Source organism: Colobus angolensis, unplaced genomic scaffold (genome assembly GCF_000951035.1).
Source record: "Colobus angolensis palliatus isolate OR3802 unplaced genomic scaffold, Cang.pa_1.0 Scaffold42, whole genome shotgun sequence".
Lineage (NCBI taxonomy): Eukaryota > Metazoa > Chordata > Mammalia > Primates > Cercopithecidae > Colobus > Colobus angolensis.
In genome coordinates, this window is record NW_012117599.1 from 6491495 (window position 1) to 6512153 (window position 20659).

General features: G+C 40.5%; 1 protein-coding gene across 2 annotated transcripts in view; it reads left to right on the forward strand.

The window, feature by feature from the left end:
• Positions 1 to 9962: 9962 nt before the first annotated feature.
• Positions 9963 to 20659, forward strand: part of IL1RL1 (interleukin 1 receptor-like 1) — a 35143-nt gene continuing 24446 nt past the window's right edge. Inside the window, exon 1 of one of the 2 annotated variants that reach the window (XM_011956608.1) lies at positions 9963 to 10084. The gene's annotated coding sequence lies outside the window, so the exon portion shown is untranslated. The remainder of the gene's footprint in view (positions 10085 to 20659) is intronic. The other variant, XM_011956609.1, reaches the window with a different exon arrangement.

Sequence of the window (20659 nt, forward strand, 5' to 3'; positions counted from 1 at the left end):
TACAATATATTTTTCATCTGAAATGTAGCTTTTATCTGTAAGTGTTTTATTTAGGTCTTTTTTTAATCTGCCATATCTCTGCTTAACACAATATTTCATCTAGATTTTTTCACATATAGAATTTAGATATAATAGCTGTTTTTATGTCCTTTTCTGCTAATTCTACTATCTATGTTAATTCTTTGCTAGTTTTGATTGATTGATTCTTCTCTTTATTAAGGGTAGTATTTTTCTTTTCCTTTTTATGCTTGAAAATTTTTGATTGTATGCCAGACAATGTTAATTTTAACATACTGACGGCTGAATATTTTTGAATTTCTATAAATATTTGAGCTATGCTCTGAATTACTGTTATGTTGCCCTGAAATAAGTTTGACCTTTTTGGGTCTTACTTTTAAGTTTTTTTATGTGTACCCAGAGTGACATTTAGTCTGTGGTTAACTTATACTACTATTGAGACAAAACTCATGAGTTATGTCATTTTCCATTTTGAATAGTGGGCACAGGTACTGTTTCTGACCGTGTAAGAGTTGTGGTGATTGTTCCCTCTAATCTTTTTGGGTGGTTCTTTCTTTGACCACAGATCACTTCCTCAGAAGCATGAGCTCATCAGTACTGAGTTGAGTAATTGAAGGACTCTATAGATATCTCTGTAGTGATCTCCTCCTCAGTACTCTGTGAACTCAAGCTACCTTAGCCTTCCCAGAGTCCCAGCTCTGATTCCTCATCTCAGAGAGACCACTGGACTTCCTCTCTCTTCCTCTTCTCTTTGCCACAGATCAGAAACTCTCCAGGCAGTAACCAGGGCAATTGCCGGGCTCTTTTTTTGCTTCCCATCTCTCAAGTTTCACTATCGTCCATTGCCTGATGTTCATATCTTGAGAACCGTAGATTCATATGTTTTGTTCAGTGTTTAGTTGTTTAAGTCAGGAGGGTAAATCTTGTTCTTGTTACTCTATCTTGGCTGGAAGCAGAAGTAACAAAACTTGTCCTCTAAACAAAGTATATCACAAACATTTTCTATTTATTTAAATATTATTACTCTACATCATTTTTGATGACTGCAAAGTATTTTACTATTTAAAAGTACCATAGATTAATTAATTCTTTATTTTGTATATTTAGTTTTTTCCTACTATTATTACAACATGGTGAATGAGTGGCTAAATGTTTTTGAACATCCATGATTATCTCAACTGTATTAACAGAAGAGAAATTGCTGAGTTCAGGGATATTTTGGTGCAGATTTCCAAATTATCATCTAGAAAGGTTGCACCAGTTTGTATGCTTATTATCTCTCCAAATATCTGGGTATCATTATTATAAACTTTTAAACCTCCAAGCTTCATGAGTAAAAATGGCACATTTATTGGTTTTAATTAGTATTTTTATTTATTTTGGTGTATATTTTAATTAGTTAATTGAAAATCTCTGTACTTTCTTTTTGAATTTAGTTTATATCTTTTGCATAGTTTAAAGTTTAGATTGTTGTCTTTTCTGCTATTAATTTATAAAATATTTCTGTTGAGTGTGTGTGTGTGTGTGCACGCACGTGTATGCATATGTGTGTGTTTGTAACATTTTCATCAGTTTTTTGCTTGCCCTCTATTTATGGTATTTTCAGATGTGATCAGATTTATTTGGTCTTTCACATTATGATTCCTATCTCTATCATTGAGTTTAGAAAGCCAATATTATTTCTACCTCATTACCAAATAAATACTTAATTCTGTCCGCTTACAGATTTAACTTTTTTCTTTTTCCTTTTAAATCTCTAATCCATTTGGAATTTAATTTTCTTACTGATTAAAATTTCTTACTGATTATTTTTATATGTTTATATTTTATAATGATAATATTAAACCATTTGTAATGCTTCAATTAAATATAAAATGGTCATAACACCATTTATTTAAAACCTATTCTTTCTCTCAGGTTTGATATACTGACTTTTTTCATCATGTTGATAATCTTGTGATAAATTCCTATTAATGCTCCATTGGTTTCTAGATCTTTTATTCTGTTCTTGTAAGTCATCTGTCTCCTCCTGTGGCTGTTCTATATTATTTTAATTACTGAAACTTTATTGGACAACAGTAGGCTCAAAAGAGAGTATCTGTAGGAATATCCACAGAGGAATATCTGTAGGACAACAGTAGGCTCAAGGAGAAATCATCCGTTCTCCTAACCTTTTACTATTTTTCATATTTTCCTGACTGATCTTATGTATTTCTGGAAAATTGAGAAGCAATGCAGATTTTGGATAATAGTGCAGGCTTCACTTTGATTGTGCCTGGGTTCAAATCCCAGCTTCTTAGCTGCCTGGCAGTGTGACCCAGCAAATTTATTCACTTCGACATGGCTCAGTTTTCTTATCTGTAAAGTAAGGGTAATAGTAGTCCCTATATTAGAAGTTTATTATGATGATTGTGTGGGTGGAACCCGTGTGTGGCACACACAGGCACTTACTGAGAAGTTAGCTTTGCCATTTCCTTTATTCTTCACTTTAATTTTAGAATTATTTTGTCAACTTCCAAAAAAGTTCATTATGAATCTTATTACTGAGTCTTCTCTAGAAGCATGACATGACTCTTCATTCACTTGTTTTCTTTTGTGTCTCTTGGGAAGTTTTGCATTTTCTGTTGTGTATATATAATATTTGTACATAGTTATATATATATATCTTGCACAATTGTATCCACATACTCTCTAAGCAATAAGGCCAGCAGAAAATATGTGGGTATGTTAGACTATAATTATCTCTGAGTATTAGGGTATGAGAATTTTTTCATTTGTAGTATTCTATACATTTTAAAACTCATTAACTGTGCATTACTGATATAAATCAATAATTTTTAAGTGACTTTTGTGCCCCATAACTCTGGTGCTGTGTGCTTCAGACCGAAGGGTAGTGCCTGTTAGATGTTACGTGTTACATATTACACAAGTACATTGGCAAATAAACTGTTGCTTTAAAAAATGTGTCATCAATTTCTAGAGAACTGTACACAACTTTGAAGCAAAACAATTTTAAGTGGATGACTAAAATCCTTCCTGAAAATGCATGCCTGTGGTCCCTGTGAAATCACCTTTTTTCCCCCTTTCCTAATCTCCTTTCCCTCCTAAATCTAAACTTTCTTGTAATGTTTCAAAATATCTGGACTTGACCTCAGAGGGCATTCTGTGATGCATATTGACAGGACTGGGTAATTTAAGCAAAACAAAGGACATCTTTAATTTTTTACCAGCCCCAGATAGAAGTCTCTAGAGTTCTAGGTTTTAGAAGAAATACAGCCATGAAGGAAAATGTTGACATTTATTTCCACATTTCAACAGGAGGAAAGAGTGAGAACACGATCTACAGATCAGCCTTTCCTCTCACATTCTTACAATGGGAGAAGCAGAGAGGGTATTTGAGACACCGAAGCATGAAAGCCACGACACAGGGAAAATACTGAGAACGTAACCTACAGATCAGATTTTCCTTTTATGCTCTTATCATGTCATAAGGCAAAGTGCTTGTTTGAGATTTCAGGGCACAAGAGCCACTACAGCAGGAAGGCATTGCATCATCGGAACATTTCTGATCAAAGAGAAGACTGTCTGCACAAAGCATGGGCTGCTGCCCAAGGGGTCCTTCACCCACTGTTCTCACAAATGCTTGCCTTTGCTATCACAACTGCTATTGCCTGAAGGATGCTGAGTGTCCCCTCAGGGTTCGTAGAGATCTGTCTCCCTGAGGTCTGTCAGACACCACTGCTGACCAGTAGTAACCTGGGGAAGACCCCCGATTGTGAGGGCATTATGGTGAGATGTTGCTTTCTTGACAAAACAAATGTGTTTCCTTCTGATCCATGAATAAAATCTGTTGAATAAATAGAATGAGCCTGTAGAAGGGAGAGACTCTATGTGATCAGACTAGGGAAAGGGTGCTTTTACTATCTGTGGAACAATCTGTAAGACCGGACGTTTCCTCTGATAACAGAAACTCCAGAGTTATAAGAGAAATGGCTTCCTGACATCACAGACACTAAAAGGCCTTCTGAGTAGGAGTAGCAGTTGAATTTTTGACTACTTTGTAAGGGAAATACAGTACCAAAAAACCATGGAGATCAAGTCATTTCTTACTAGCAAGTACCCCTGACTTCTACGTATTTGTTGTTAGATCCACAAAGAATATAGTATAAGTTCACTTTCTATCAGCTATTAGGGATCTATTGTGCCATAACAAATTACTCTAAAATTTAGCAGCTTAAACAGTAAACCTTTATTATCTCACATGGTTCCTGAGGGTCAGAAATCTGACAGTGACCTAGCTTGGTGGTTCTGCCTTGGGGTTGCTCATGAAGTTGTGGTCAAACTGTTGACTACACTTTGTCATCTCTGAAGACTCGACTGCAACTGAAGGACTTACTGCTAGGCTCACTCATGTGGCTGTTGGCAGGAGGCTTCAGGACCTGTCCATGTGGAGCACTCTCTGGGGCTGCCCTCCAGATGGCTTCTCTCAGAGGGGGTGATTCAAGAGAGAGCATCCCAGATGACCACAGGATGCCTTTTATAACCTAATCTTGGAAATGGCACGTGATCACTTATTCCGTATTATATTGATGACAAAGACCTGAACTGGTACAGTGAGAGAAAAGACTACACAAGGATGTAAACACCAGGATGCAGAGATCATGGGGCCCATCTTGGAGTCTGCCTGCCACAGCTATTAAAGGTACTTTTTGTTGACAACTCACAATTTCTAGCTACCCAGTTGCTCATTCTTTTGCTTAAACTATTCAAGGCTGGTGGGGGACACATGAACCCTGTTAAAATGTGAAAATATCTAAATGTGTTTTATAGAAACCATTGAGTAAACCTTTTTTTTTTTTTTGCTTAGTGAGCAAAAGACGGATGAGGAAGGAAGGGGCAAGTGTGTGTGTGTGTGTGTGCGTGTGTGTGTGTGTGTGTGAGGGAGAGAGAGAATATAAAAATCTAATTTTTTACCAAAATTATTTTTTTTCTTCCAGGTGAACATATGGTTTTAACATAACTTCTATTCCACAAACCCAAAATCAAGCACCTCTGTTAACTCTCAACTAAATATAGACTTTTTCTGAACTTTGGAATAGGAGTAAGGGGGAAGAGTGAAGCACACTAGCTTTTGTGCCTTGTTGTAATTTTTAATTTCTCAAAGAGTGGACAAGAAAGAGAATGAATACAGCAAAGTCTTTGATCCCTACAGTTCATATTCAGACAAATAGGAGCCAATCATTAAGGCTAACTGCCTCAGGAAAATAAAAACCAGCCAATTTAATTTCTGAACACAGGAAGATTTTTTACCCATTATCAAATCATGAAAGATCTGAATGCACATATTATGGTGTAACCATAAAATAAGGTTGAGTTTTTGCTTCCTTTTAAATCTCATGAAAACAAGCATTCTGAGTGAGGGGTGTGGTAAAGACACACAGGGCTAATCTTAAGAGAGGGTAAAGTTTCTGTCTATGTATTAGGTTTGATTAGAATTTTCTGGGTTAAAACAAATTCTACTTCAGTTTTGTTTCTTTCATAGATGCTGGAATTCCTGTATAAGCCATTCAGACATTTGTATTTATGACTTTTCTACTTTTTAAAAAAGTCTATACTCCTCAAGAGAGTAAAGGAGTAGGTTTTACTAGACAACATATTTAATGGGTTAAAGCAACCAAGTAAGAAGAGGGAATGTTCTAGAAGTGAGGGAAAGGGTACTCATGCAGACATGAAGGTGAAGCAAAGGTAAATGTGACAGAGAAAAATGGATTTGCCATCTATATCTTCCTTCTTTCTTTCTTTTTCTTTTTCTTTTCTTTTCTTTCTTTATTTTTTTAATTTTTTTTGAGACAGAGTTTCGCTCTTGTCGCCCAGGCTGGAGTGCAATGGTGGCTGGAGTGCAATGGTAGGATTTCGGCTCATTGCAACCTTCATCTCCCAGGTTCAAGTGATTCTCCTGCCTCAGCCTCCTGAGTAGCTGGGATTACAGGCGTCTGCCACCACTCCTGGCTCATTTTTGTATTTTTAGTAAAGACGGGATTTTACCATATTGGTCAGGCTGGTCTTGAACTCCTGACCTCAGGTGATCCATGCATCTTGGCTTCCCAAAGTGCTGGGATTACAGGCATAAGCCACCGCACCCAGCCAATCTGCCTTCTTTCTAAAAGAGATAAAGCTTTCTAGCTGCCTAGTACCTTGGTGAATTTGGGCTGAGCCCATCCAGCGACAAGCACTGGAAAGAAGGGAAGAGGGGTGATGAGCAGGGGAGAGGAGAGGAGGAAGAAGACCTGGTGGATGGTAGGAAGCCATAAGGTCTTCCATGTGATGTGTGAATCTTTAGCTAGGTATACCATATTTTAGAAATGTTTGGTGTAAATGGATTTCTTTTGCAAACTGGAGAGGGGACTGAGTTTTGGGCTGATGCTGAGTGGAACAAAGATGATATTCCTGCAGCTAGAGACACAGGATCTTGGAGAAAATGAGCCCCAGAAATCAGCAGATGTCATGAGGGGACTCTGGGTTATCATAAGCTGTGGAATTGGTATTGGATCTGAACCTGTTTCTTCAAAGTGCAAGGAAGACTAGCTAACCTCTTGTTTTTGCCAATTTAGGGCACTTCTCAACATTACGACAACTCATTTGGTTTGGGTGCAGAGCTCAGATGTCCTCTCCACGTGGACACAACCCTGCATGTGCACACAAAAACAAGCACTCGAGCACACGTGTGTGTGCCCAAACTCCACTTTTCTGCTTCTCCAGGAGCACTGTATGTTATTCTCATTTCAGACAAATAAGCTTGGCCAACTTTGATCTTTCCTTTCAGGTCACTGATTGGTGAATTGTCACAGATGTTGTTCTGCCCTCCTTAGAGAGCTGCCTTTGTTGGTTCTGGGGCACTTTCATTAAGGAGAGTTACCTCCAAGAGGTGTCATGGCCTGCAAGCAAACCATGCTTAGGGTGCACCATTAAAGATCTCCACCCCTGGGGAGCGATCCTCACAGCGGGGCAGGACTTGGCCCCTTACAGGCTTGCCTAGTCTCTCCCTGCCAGGTGGGTACAGCAGCAGGAGTCCGAATTCCACATTTTGCAGAGCCCTGGCATAGAGGGATCATTCAAGAGAAACTTCCTCAAGCTACCCATGGCTGCTCAGGCCCTCATATCTGCATTCAGATGTGGCCTTCTTTATCACTAACTCAGGAGGACCTTGATGGATGTTGGTCTCCCTGAATTTGATAACTATTTATGGAAGCACTGAAAATGGCATTATTCATTTTGATGACAATCAAGTATGTAAATGCCAATGATAGAGACTGAAGGATAAGTTCCATAGCGGATGTGGTGCAAGTTTCTAAATACTGCTGCCATGATACTCATGTGATGTGAAGGATATTAAGAGATCTAGAACTAGGATAGAACTGTAGCTCAACCATGCTAGAAAAATTTTTTTGAGTTCCACTCTGTTTAAAAACTTTTGTGTAGAGACAAAATCTCACTGTGTTGCCCAGGCTGGTCTCAAACTCCTAGCCTCAAGAAATCCTCCTGCCTTGGCCTCCCAAAGTGACAGGAGCCACTGTGCCAGGCCAAAAAGCTATACTCCTGAGTAAAGACTACTTTATAGTCCCTTGATAACATACCATAGTTTTAAAAATATTCTAACTGCTGTAAATTTCTGTATAATTTAAATCTTGAGGCCGAGGGCAGTGGCTCATGCCTGTAATCCCAACACTTTGGGAGGCTGAGGTGGGGGGATCATCTGAGGTCGGGAGTTTGAGACCAACCTGACCAATATGGAGAAACGCCAACTCTACTAAAAATACAAAATTAGCCAGGTATGGTGGCAGGTGCCTGTAATACCAGGTACTAGGGAGGCTGACGCAGGAGAATCACTTGAACCCGGGAGGCGGAGGTTGCCGTAAGCTGAGATCGTGCCATTGCACTCCAGCCTGGGCAACAAGAGTGAAACTCCGTCTCAAAAAAAAAAAAAAAAATCTTAAATTTGCAGATTTGTAAAATCCTACATCCCTGTCCCCACCCCTCTTTTCCCATGGTCTTTATTTTAGTTCCTTGTGGTCAGCAATGAGTCTCATCTTCTCTTGCACCTCTCACAGTGCCTGACACAATGTTGGGGACATCAATGAGTACTGTTTTGTGTATTATTTAGGTATATTTTCTCCAGTTCTCTAGCAGTGGAGAATAAATGATTGATGACCTTATGAAGTCATAATCCACCTAAAGACTGCATAGTATGCAAATGAGTCTACCATTATCTCCTTAATGTAGATTTTCATCTTTTATGTATGGCGACCCTAAGTAAGGAGAAGAGGTGATCTAGCTCACTTGGTGGGACAAGGGTCTTGACACAAATCCACAAAAATTGGAGAGTATACACAGCTGTTCATTTGTCTGTGTGTTGAGGTGGGGTTTGGGGGGTGAGGTTGTATTCACACAGAGAAGACAGCTCTGCACCCAAACCAAAATGAGCTTCAGATGTGGAAGACTGAAGGTCAGGTGCTACCCAGGTTTTGTTAGTCTCTTGACATAAACATGATCTTTAGATATGGTACATATTATGAATCATTCCACCTTTTCAAATACATTTTGAAGGTTTTTTTTTTTTTTTCCTTTTGAGACAGAGACTCACTCTGTCATCCGTGCTGGAGCGCAGTGGTGCAATCTTGGCTCACTGCAACCTTTGCCTCCCGGGTTCAAGCAATTCTAGTGCCTTAGCCTCCTGAGTAACTGGGGTTACAGGCATGCGTCATCACACCCAGCTATGTTTTGTATTTTAGTAGAGACAGGGTTTCACCATGTTGGCCAGGCTGTTGGGATTACAGTATCAGCTACCATGCCTGGCCGGAAGGTTTGTTTTTATTTTAAACACAATTGTGCTGGATGTGATAGGATGGTGTATGATAGAGCAGAAAATCACCAGTGTTCATTAATATGGATGACACCCTCCATAGGTTATTGATTTAATATTGACAACAATACCCTTCACACAAGACAGAGAGGTTAGAGAATTTACCCAAAGACGAGCAGCTGGGAAGAGGAAAACTAGGCTGTTCTCTCCCTAAATCTCATGCTCTGCTATATTAGGGAGGACTACTGGCAGATGGCACATCCTGATTATTTGAAAGTCACCAATATTTTTTAAAATTGCATAGATAATGGAGATTAGTTTATCCAGAATTCTAATAATTGCATCTCATGTCCATAAATCTCTATTACAACCACCTGAGATAGGCCATCTGGGGCATGTGGAAAAAGCCCAGGTATAGACACTTTGGATCCTGGATTTCCCTTGTACTGGCTGCTACCTTGGGTAACGTAATTCGCCTCTCTGAGGCTCCTGTCAGCTTTTGAGGATTGCATGGGATAGCATGTACCAAATTACTGCACACAGAGTCCGGTGTACACTTAAGTGTACACACAACATGTGTCAAAGTTTTCAAAAACATTGCCAGTGAGGCATCAGTTATAAAACTTGCTGCAGAGTGAGCTGATAGTGCACCACTGCACTCCAGCCTGGGCAACATAGAGAGGCTCTGCCCATCCCCTACAAAAAAAAACAGAAACAAACAAAAAACACCAAATAAACAACTTGCTGCAGAAATGGACATTGTTGTTCTTAGAAATGTGACCACAGGGAAGTTACAACTACCAGCTCCCTTTAAGGGAATTGAGTGACCTGCCACCTACATGGAGTTGGGGAGGTTTTGCTGAGAAAGTCACTTGTGAGGAAGGCAAAATATAGTTAAGACAAAATGTAACCATCTATAGAGATAAGGTAAAAATTGGAAATAGAACTTCATCAAAGATCTTTCAAGTAGAGGAGAATGTGGTGAAAACTGCAGTTAACATTTGTTAACAGTGTGATCATCGGGTTCAGCTTATCAGTAACCTGGTTCCTGTCTCTGAACTGATAAAGAAAATGGGAGGTTTTTAAATAGAGGATGGCTGTTGCACTTAGTAAAGCTCTAAAGTTGTTAGAGAAATTGGCTTCTCGAGTTATGAGACTGTGCGCAGAAAGTTGAGGAAGAAAGAACTCAGGTACAACCCAATGAGGGTAAGTGCTTTTGGGGTATTTTTCAAAAGTACTTTTATCTCAAAGGGAACAAAATTTAGGTTGATAATAATCATTGTTATCAATTTTGCTTGTGAGAAAAGTAGTATTACCCATGGGAAAATCATGGTACAGATGGATGAAATCCCTTGAAATCTTATTTGTGTAATACGGGACTTTGGTCTAATGTGTTGGAAAAGACGTGGTTGAGGGTAAGACAGGATGGGGGCTTTGCAGTATACACATAGAGTGCTCATATTCCGGAGTTATTCTTTCTGAAATCCACAAAATCCAGCAGTGTAATCTACTCAGATGGAGACGAAGGAAAAAAACAAAATGAATAAAGCAAGAAGCTGCTGACCAAAGGGGTGAGGAAGCAGGGTTGTAGCCATCTGCAAGAAGGAAATAGAGAAGGGACATGAGCGGGGTGGATATGCAGATATGAGAAGGCCCTCTTGAGTGAGGGCCATTGTTTCCGGAGGGGTGGGGAGTGAATGACTGATGTAACTTTGAGTTTGTTGCGGGTGTCTGCTTTGATCCTCTGCTTGGTGGCTCCGTTCTTCTTTTCTCTGAAGGCTACTCAACAGAGGGTTGCAGAGGTCGACATGGCAGAACTGGCCCCAAAGCTTTATCCACTGAATGTCAGTTTTTCCTTATAATTTCTTCCAGGCATAAGAAAGTGGGAGGCATATTTCTGTCTGGCTATAACCATTCTCCTGCCAGAGTCTGAGGCCAAACTCTTCACGTGCCATCGTTTCTGAATACCATTATGGACATGATTATCTCATTTTGGCTATTCCATGCATAGTGTTGGAGACAGAAGGCTCTGGACTAATGCAGATCTGCATTTAATCCCTGCTGTTACACTTACTCGTTGCATGACATTAGGCAACTCATCTACGTCTTTAAATCTTGGGTTCCTTGCTTACAAAGAGGTCACTAGCATGTTAGTACTAACATCGTAATCAGAGTGTGGTTTCTGAAGGTTAAACGGGTGTAAGGGTTTAGTGCATTACTCAGACAGCACTCAACACTTAATGTTGTCAGACCTCATCATTGTCCTTAATTTTTTCCTTCCCCGCTCGGGGAACTTTGATCTCTGTGCCCTGTAGATAGGCTGCTGGGACTGCTGATGTGAATGTTACAGGATCCCCAGCAGGACCTGGGGTTCTGTCTGCTCTTGAATGCATTGTTTAGGTGAGGAGATTGATTCCAAGTTACTTTTCTACTTGGGTGCCTCTGTGTTTGGAGATGTGGCCGCATAGCTCAAGTATATCTGGAGTGTCTTCGGTTTTCAGATACCTGTTTTTCCTCTAGGAGAACTCTCTTCATCTATGTCCTTTGAAATGTCTGTCCTATAATCACAAGGGTTTATATTTCTCTGCCCATCCCTCCATACTTCCTGGTTTTCTGAGAGTGCAGAGGCAGACAGCTGCAAAGGAGAGCCCCCCAAGGATTCGGGTGATGACTTTGAGCCAGGCTGACATCCATGTCTAAGGGCAAATGAAGTCTGGTTGGGGGGATACAGTCTTCCAACACTGGCGATGCCAACATTGTGGGAGTAATGCATGTGTGTCTGCATGAGTGTGTGTGTGTGCACGCATGTGTGTGCATGTGCAGTAGGGTCCTACTACAGGTTGGTGGAAAAAGTCCCTCTGGTGCTAGAACAAAAATCTAACAGCAAGCAAGGGTCCAGTTCCAAGAGAAAAAGGAAAAGGCTAGCTAGGCAGGGCGTCTGGATTCTGAATAGGGGCTGAGGCCTTGGCTCAGACACAGAGGAGAATGGAGAAATGGGGTGATGACATAAACAGCTTTAAAATATTGTGGGCCAAGGGTAGGATGGCTCCAACTTGTCTGGGTTGTATTTGTCCTTAGGACACTTGGAATAACATAGCGGCAGCAGCAATCAACATTTACTGAGACTGTGCCAGACCCTGAGTCAAGCACTTTCCACACACCATATCCTGCCATTCTCAGGATGATGGTGCTGTGAAGTAGGGATGAAAGCAAGTCCTTGCTGACTCCGATCCTGTACATCCAACCAGCGCTGACGAGGGCCCCAGGCTCCCTACAGCAAGACTAAACCTGGGCATGTGTGTGGCTGGGCTGAGTCTGTGGGACTGGCTCTGGAGTTGGGTGTGACTGAGCCCTGGGTAGAAGGGGATGCTGTCCTAGTGGAAGAACACAAAATAAAGATGGTGTCCACCAAGATGTAACTGAGATTTAGAGAAGGCTTGATAACTTACCAGGTGGGTGGGTGGTCTTTAATTTCAACAACTGCAGATTCTATCTAAGACCACTTTTGTCTGTGACAACTTAGTTAAACATGACTTAAGTGTGGATATGAGGGGCCAATTTTGAGCTCATTCTATGATTGGAACGAATACTTCCCTGTCATAGGGGTGAGCGACAGCTATCTGGGCTGGTGGTACAGGGGTAAAATAATTTACTAAGACAGTTGTAGATAAAGAAAGGCAGATTTATTAGAGAAAGTGTGAAAATACGTTACAAGGTTGCAACGGGCAGCACAGCCAGAGAGGAGCTGACTGCAAAGAAACAAAGTCTTGCTGGATATTTATAGGATAGTTCCTGGGCTCCAGGGTGCTATGTGCAGTACTGATAATGCCAAGGTTGTAGTGAGCTAACTTGCAGGTGTTTGGTGATAGTTGGGTGCAGGAAGATTGTGAGTTATTTGCTCAGAAGAGCTCTGTGTCCTGGGCCATGAAGAAAGGCAGACTTAGAGTTTACCTGCTTTCTCTCTTTGCTTTCCCTTGGTACTACCAGTCTGACATTTTTCCCCTAATTAGGATTCCACACATCCTATGCCTTCCTCTGGGAGCCTTGCAGTCGAAGTGTGATGGAGTGTCTGAGGTCAGAGTCATTGAGTAATGGGGCCTCTGCCCTCTCAGCCGCACTGCCACCCAACTGAGGCTCCCTGGATGGGGGTGTATGCCATGGGGAAAAGGAATGGGATGATGTCAATGCCCCTGAGGTTGCTGGTCATCCTCCCCAATCCCCACTCTCCCTGTCCACCCACAGGACCAGTCAGCATTTCTGTAATTCCTCTTCACTCTGGGGTGTTACGATCAGAAAATATCATGTACCTTTTGCTGCAAGCTTGGCTGAAAGAACCCCACACTATAGCTGAATGTCTTTGATTCACCATCTGAGCAGAGACCTCAAACTATAAAGAAAATCAGAGTCTCTTGATGCCCATACTGAGGACAAGTTTTCTTGGATTTCATGACTCTTTAGGAACAGTGAACTTATGGGTAAAGACCTAGACTTTAGTGGGGAATTCCCTCATCATTTTTTTCTTCTTGAGCCAAACCTTGTTTGATTTGGGGTTGTAATGTTCAAAATTACTTTCTTTTCATTTCGCCTTTTTTTCTTAAGTAGTAGTTTCTGGAAATCTGAGCTGCTTTGTGCTCCCTGAGTAGTCTGTGCCAGATCACAAACGTACACAAACAAACTCTTAAGACACCGGAAAAATCACCCTTTAGAGGAATTATCTAGAAAACTAGCCCCCATGCAAAGTGAACAACCTTTTCAAAAATAATCTACATGAAGATTTTTGAAACTAACACATTCCTCAGTCACAGAAACCAAATGAATTACTTAAAGTGGGTTTGGCTCCTGCTTTCATTAAGGGAGTATTTTCAGGAAATTGGAGGTCTAATGTAAACGTGGCTCCTTTTGGTTTTTCCATTTTCTTTGTCTTCAGGCTGTTTGCTGCCACTTTCATCCTCCCCTTATCTCAATCTGCCAGTGGTGGTTTGTGCCTCTGGTCGCTGGGTCAGATCCAGGGCTAATTCACTCACCTTTGATTTCTAGTTTCACCCTTATGATGAAAGCATTCTTAAATCTGATATTCATATAAAAAAGGATTTGATTGTCTTTGGCATGTCTCTGCAGTTAGTAATCATGTCTTGAGCACAGAAAAATGGAAAGAAAATGGAAATAAGATTTGTTTGATAAGAGGAGAGCTGCTAAGACTTGTCTGTCCCTGAGTTGAGATATGCTCATTTACCTTAAGACTTTCCATAAACCACATCCCGAATTCCAGTTTATAAGTCTTTATCCTATTTCCCAAACCTCATCTCATACTTTTTATGTAATCTGGTGGGCATAGATATTCTCTCGCTGAACCTGAGAAAATCTAGAATGACCAAGGATCTAAAATAAGTAACACAGTTGCTCAGGTTCCCGGGCCCTATGGTAGAATTTCCTTCTTCAGAGAAGGGGAGGACAAGGTAGATAAAGAAAGGAGCATTTCATCTTGCAGCAACTTGGAAGAGAGGTGGGAGTTTAATTTTTTTTTAAAGCAGTCAAACCTTCCAATATAGCCCATTTTCAACCACAATGGTATTTCAGAATTACCAGGAGATTTATCTAAAGTTATGTAAAAATTTCCCAGAATTACCTTAAAAAATGTACAATTTCATTTCCCTTCTATTACATAACATGGATACCCAGCTACTATTTATTAGTAGTAGATACAGACTATTTAAGAGACAAAATATTATATTGCAAAAAGTGTGACCCTTAGAAACCAGAATTCCAAAGAAGAGTTCTTTGTAATTGGCAAGGTTGACGCTGATTGAGTGTCAGACTTCCAGTACAATGATGGATCAACTTAGAAATTTGATTGATTCAAAGCATTCTGAAATTGTACAACTCTCTCAGTACTTATATTATTTCCATGTCTTCTTTTATTATTTTCCATTGAATGATGTTTTCATGTACACTTAGCTGCTTATAAGGGCAATATTTTAAAATCAGAGCAATTTCTTTAAAATTAAAATGTTTCAGCAAAATGCATTTTAAAATGCACTGTAATTACCCAAACAATATTACACTGTTACGGGAAGTTTAAGAATAATAAAAAATGTAATTCATAAACTCACTCTTTAATACAACAAAGCTGATTAAATGTTCTATGTTCCTTATTAGACTTTCTCCCATGTATAGCTTTACAAACTGGTAGTTGATGAGTAAATACAATTTTGTGATTTTTTTCACATAAAATGAGAACAAACTCAGCGTGTAAATTACTTCATAGATTTTTAACTTACTATAAAAATTTCCTCATATCTATTAAAAAATTTAAAAAAGGATTTGACTTCAGTAAACATACATTTGGAGAGAAACTTGATCCTCATATAAACTCAACCATAGACCATTTATTTATTTATTTATTTATTTATTTTTGAGACGGAGTCTCGCTCTGTCGCCCAGGCTGGAGTGCAGTGGCCGGATCTCAGCTCACTGCAAGCTCCGCCTCCCAGGTTTAGGCCATTCTCCTGCCTCAGCCTCCCAAGTAGCTGGGACTACAGGTGCCCACCACCTCACCCAGCTAGTTTTTTGTATTTTTTTAGTAGAGACGGGGTTTCACCATGTTAGCCAGGATGGTCTCGATCTCCTGACCTCGTGATCCACCCATCTCGGCCTCCCAAAGTGCTGGGATTACAGGCTTGAGCCACCGCGCCTGGCCGACCATTCATTTATTTTTAATTCAATATGTATTTATTGAGGATCTCCTAGGGGAAACATAAATGAACAAAACAGGAAATATACATGATGTTTAAGTCAGGTATTCAATGTGTTGCAAGTTATAAATGCCATGGAGGAAAAAAAATTAAGCAGAGTTAGGAAGATTGGGAGCACAGGATTAGTTGGTCAAAGGGTCGGGGAGAACAGACCTCATTAAGAAAGTGAGGGAGTGAAACACAGACACCTGGAGGAAGAAAATGCAAGAGAGGGTAAACAGTTGGTGCAACACCTTGAGGTGGGAGCAGGCTCAGGAGGCCAAGCAACAGGAAGGACAAAAGTGCACGTGTTGTGGAGTTAAGATTGGGTTGTAGCAGGATGTAAATCAGAGAGGTGAGGGGTGGCAGACCCCCAGAGGGTCTTCTTGTTCATTGTAAGCAATTTGGCTTTTGTTGGGTAAAGCAGAGGTTTGAGGAGTGGAGTAATTTGAAAGGACCACTCTGGCTTCTGTTTTGAAAATCAGTTACAGGGGACAAGGGAAGGACCAGTGCAATGGTGGTGGCTTGGATCAGCAGAGATGGCCATGAGAAGTGCTCACATGGCTGAGTTCTGGCTGTATTTGGAAAGTAGGTTCACTGGGACTTACTGGTGACTTGAGAGTGATGTGCCAGAGAAAGAGGTATAAGGACGCCTCCAAGGATTTTGATCTGTGCAGCTGAAAAAAGATGACGTTGCCATCAACCAAGATGAAAAGGATGATTGGAAGAGCAGATTTTTGGAGGAAGAAAAGGGATTCATTCTTGGTCAGGTTAATTTTGTAATGTCTGGAATATAGACAAGTGAAGACGTCGAGTCAGCAGGTGGACATGTGAACCTGAAGTTCAGAGGAAAAGTGTGGACAGCAGGTGTAACTGCAAGAGTGTAATCAGTATAGAGATGGTGTTTCAAACCAGTTAACTCTATGACATAATGTGGGGAGTGAGTGTGGACAGAGAAGAAAAGTGCTTCAAGGACTGAAACTTGAGGTGGTGGAGAGAAGAGGAGATGTGAAGCAGTAGCTTGTGGGTCCTGAAGAAAGATGTTGGAGGAATTGTGCCACTTTGACAGAGGCTGCTTATAGCTCAAGGTAAGGGGAAGATGCAGGACTGAAGATTCCTAAGCAACGTGGTGGTAATTGGTGATATCGACAACAGCATAAAGACATCATAATTTAAACTAATTATGTTTAAACTATTTAAACTATTTAAATAAATAAATAGTTTAAACTATTAAATAAATTATTTACTATTAAATAAATTAAATAAACTATTAAATAAATAGTTTAAACTATTAAATAAATAGTTTAAACATAATTTAAACTATTATTAACAAAATTGAAATTTAAAGAAACAATGCAATGTTTCCAAAGTGGATTCAAATTCTATAATGTTATTGCAAAACAAACAAACAAAGCAAAACAAACAAGAAAAACAAAGAAAGAAGAGATTCTAAGATAAAAGAGTTTAAAATTAAGTAAATCAGCTCAGAAAACTCAGCAGGCTATATCTTCCTGGTGGTTAGAAATATCTGCTTATTAAAAGGTTTCAAAGGTCCTTTGGGAATAGAACTTATTTCAATGTGTTTGGCTGTACATTTCTTACACTTTTTTTTTTAATCGAGAAGTCAATTAAAATATCCTGAAGTGACTGTCCATAGGACACATTTTGAAAACACAAATGCTATATAATCACAAATATATCTCCTTCCCCTTTGCTAGTGATGAGTAACCAGCTACCTCTGCTAGCTAGGATTCAACTCTTTCTCTTAACAAATATGCTTTGATGGAACAATTTTTTTAGATACAAATGTTGTCAATGAGAACAACTGCTATACAGTGCAGTCACAGAAGAGGAACAGAAAAGAAAGGGGGATGCAACAAAATGAAAAGTAAATATTAGCCTTCACACTTAAATACATTTGATCAGCGGATAAAATGTATGTGTAGGTGTGGACTTATGAGTTGTATTTTTCAAACAATTACCAAGTATTTATTAACCACCAACTCAGTGTCAGTTAGTATGCTAGGTGCTTATAGTGATCCAGCAGGCCATAAGGCTGGATTTCTGCTCTTATAGAATTTTGGGGTGCATCATCAGTATCTTTTTTATCTTTCTTTTATTTTTTTTTGAGACAAGATCTCACTCTGTCATCCAGGCTGGAGTGCAGTGACATGATCATGGCTTGTTGCAGCCTTGACCTCCCAGGCTCAAGTGATCCTCTTGCCTCAGCCTCCCAAGCAGCTGGGACCACAGGCATGTGCCACCATGCCAGACTAATTTTTAAATTTTTTGTAGAGATGGGGACTTACTATGTTGCCCAGGCTAGTCTTGAACTCCTGGGCTCCAGCAGTCCTCCCATCTCAGCCTCCCAAAGTGCTGGGATTACTAGTGTGAACCATCAGGCCCAGCCCTTTCCTTTGCATTATTTTTTAAAAACTTTTCTTTATTCGCTTTCTGTTACCTTTTAATAAACTATAAGAAGACCTTCAAAACAAAAATGTCTTAATATCTGTGGGTTAGGTTTTGTCCTGAATTATTTTCTTTTACCCCATAGTGGGGAAAAAAGCAAAAACCTGTTTGGTGCCTGTACAATGCCTCATCACACAGCTTTGGTTTGTGTTTACCCCAGTGTCATCTTTAAGCTGATGGGGGCAGTGCAGCTGACCTGGGTCAGAACTCAGGGTCACTTCATGCCAGATGCTCACCACCTCTGCAGTGTTGGACATAGAGATCCAAATTCGTCCTTCAGGGAAGGATGAACACTTATTCTCTGGGATGTTTTACAGTGAAAATCAGAAGTTGCTCTATTGTGCCCTCATGGCCTAGCTACTTCCACTCTTTTGAAGATCTCACCTGGTCTCATGGGTTTAATTTCATCTATACACCGACATATCCCAAATTTATATCTCTAGCCCAATATGTCTCCTGAATTTCAGAAGCAAATATTCATCCTACCGATGAGTTCACATCTCCAGTTTTGTGCCTAATGCGGTGTCAAGCTGAATATGGCCAAAACTAGTGTAATCCTACTCTGAAACCTACACCACCTACCATTTCCTCATTCAGTAACTAGCAACCCTATTTGACCAGTTACTCAGGGCCCCAGACCTCTCTTGACTGCTCTCATATCCTGTCCATCAATGTTGTGGGAAGTCAGGGACCCTGAACGGAGGGACCTGCTGAAGCCGTGACAGAAGAATATAAATTATGAAGATTTCATGGACATTTATCACTTCCCCAATCATTTCTCTTATAATTTCCTATGCCTGTCTTTACTTTAATCTCTTAATCCCATCACCTTCATAAGCTGAGGATGTATGTCGCCTCAGGACCCTGTGATGATTGCATTCACTGCACAAATTGTTTGTGAAGCATGTGTGTTTGAACAATAAGAAATCTGGGCACCTTAAGAACAGGTTAACAGTGATTTTCAGGGAACAAGGGAGATAACCTTAAAATCTGGCTGCCTGTGGGCTGGGCAGGACAGAGCCATATTTCTCTTATTACCAAACACGGGTAAGAGAAATATTGCTGAATTCTTTCCCCAGTAAGGAATATTAATAATTAACAGTCCCAGGAAATGAATGCATTCCCAGGGCATCCTCTAAAATGGCTGCTCTGGGGGTGTCTACCTTATGCAGTTGCAAATAAGGGATGAAACACACCCTGGCCTCCTGCAGTCCCCGCAGGCTTGCTAGGATTAGGAAATTCCAGCCTGGCGAATTCTAGTCAGACCAGTTCTCTGCTCTTGAACTCTGTTAAGATGTTTATCAATGACAATGCATGCACAGCGAGACTGGGAACGTAATTCTAGTTTCACCCTGGCCTTGTGACCTTGCCCTGCCCACTTGTCTTGTGATATTTTATTGCCTGTGAAGCATGTGATCTCTGTGATCCACACCCTATTTGTACACTCCTTCCCCTTTGAAAATTGCTAATAAAAACTTGCTCAGGGGGCATCACAGAACCTGCCGACATGTAATGTCTACCCCGGACACGCAGCTTTAAAATTTCTCTCTTTGTACTCCTCTTTGCCTTTATTTCTCAGACCAGCCGACACTTAGGGAAAATAGAAAAGAAGCTACGTTGAATTATCGGGGGCTGGTTTCCCCCGATATTTCAAGAAGTCCTGCTAATTCTACCCTCAAAATCTATCTGCATCCCAACCACGTCTCACCACCTGCACTTCCCTGCCCTGGTCATAGCCACCATCTCTGTTTCACCCCGATACCTCATCCCTTGTCATTCTTAAGAGTATTTTCACACTCACAATGTTTAATACCTACGTCGAGTTAGAGGTCATGTCACTCCTCAGCTTAAAACACTCCAGTGGTCTTCATCACACTGAATAAAAGCCAAGGTGCTCAGGGTGACTCACTCGCAATCTAGTCTCTACCCCTCTCCAACCAGCTCTCACTGCTGTGGAGTTCTTTGGGCCACATGGCTTCCCAGCTGGCCCTTGGACACACTGGGCTTGTCTCCTTGACAGGGCTTTAATGCTGCCTGCCCTTCAACCTGGGCTGTTTATTAAATGTCTCCTTCCTAGTTGGCCTTCCCAGGTCATCTGGCCTAAAATTGCTCTCCTCCTGCTGTATTTTTCTCTTTAAGTGGATCACACTTTAAAATCTTTTATAACTATTTTTATTTCTTTATGTTACTTGCTGTTCTTCTCCTGTAGGACATAAATTCCACAAGGGCAGGTGTTTTTTTTGTTTTCCTTTGTTCTGTGTGGTGCATTGCTGTATCCCCAGCATCAGGAACGGTGATTAGCAGGAACAGAACAACCCTCACTGGTTGTCTGAGTTCAGTATTCTGCTTTTCTAAGCTCAGTTGATGCAGAACAACTGGTTGTCTGGGTTCAGTGTTTGCTTTTCTAAGCCCAGTTGATGCAGTGTCGGTATGTGCAGCCATGTTAGATGTTAGAACACTGACATCCTTACCACTGATGAGTCAATAGCCACTGCCCCCAACCCTCCTGATATTTTATGGTCTGAATAATTACTTGATGCATCTACAGTTAAGGCTGCAAACATGAATTTACTGGAGGAAG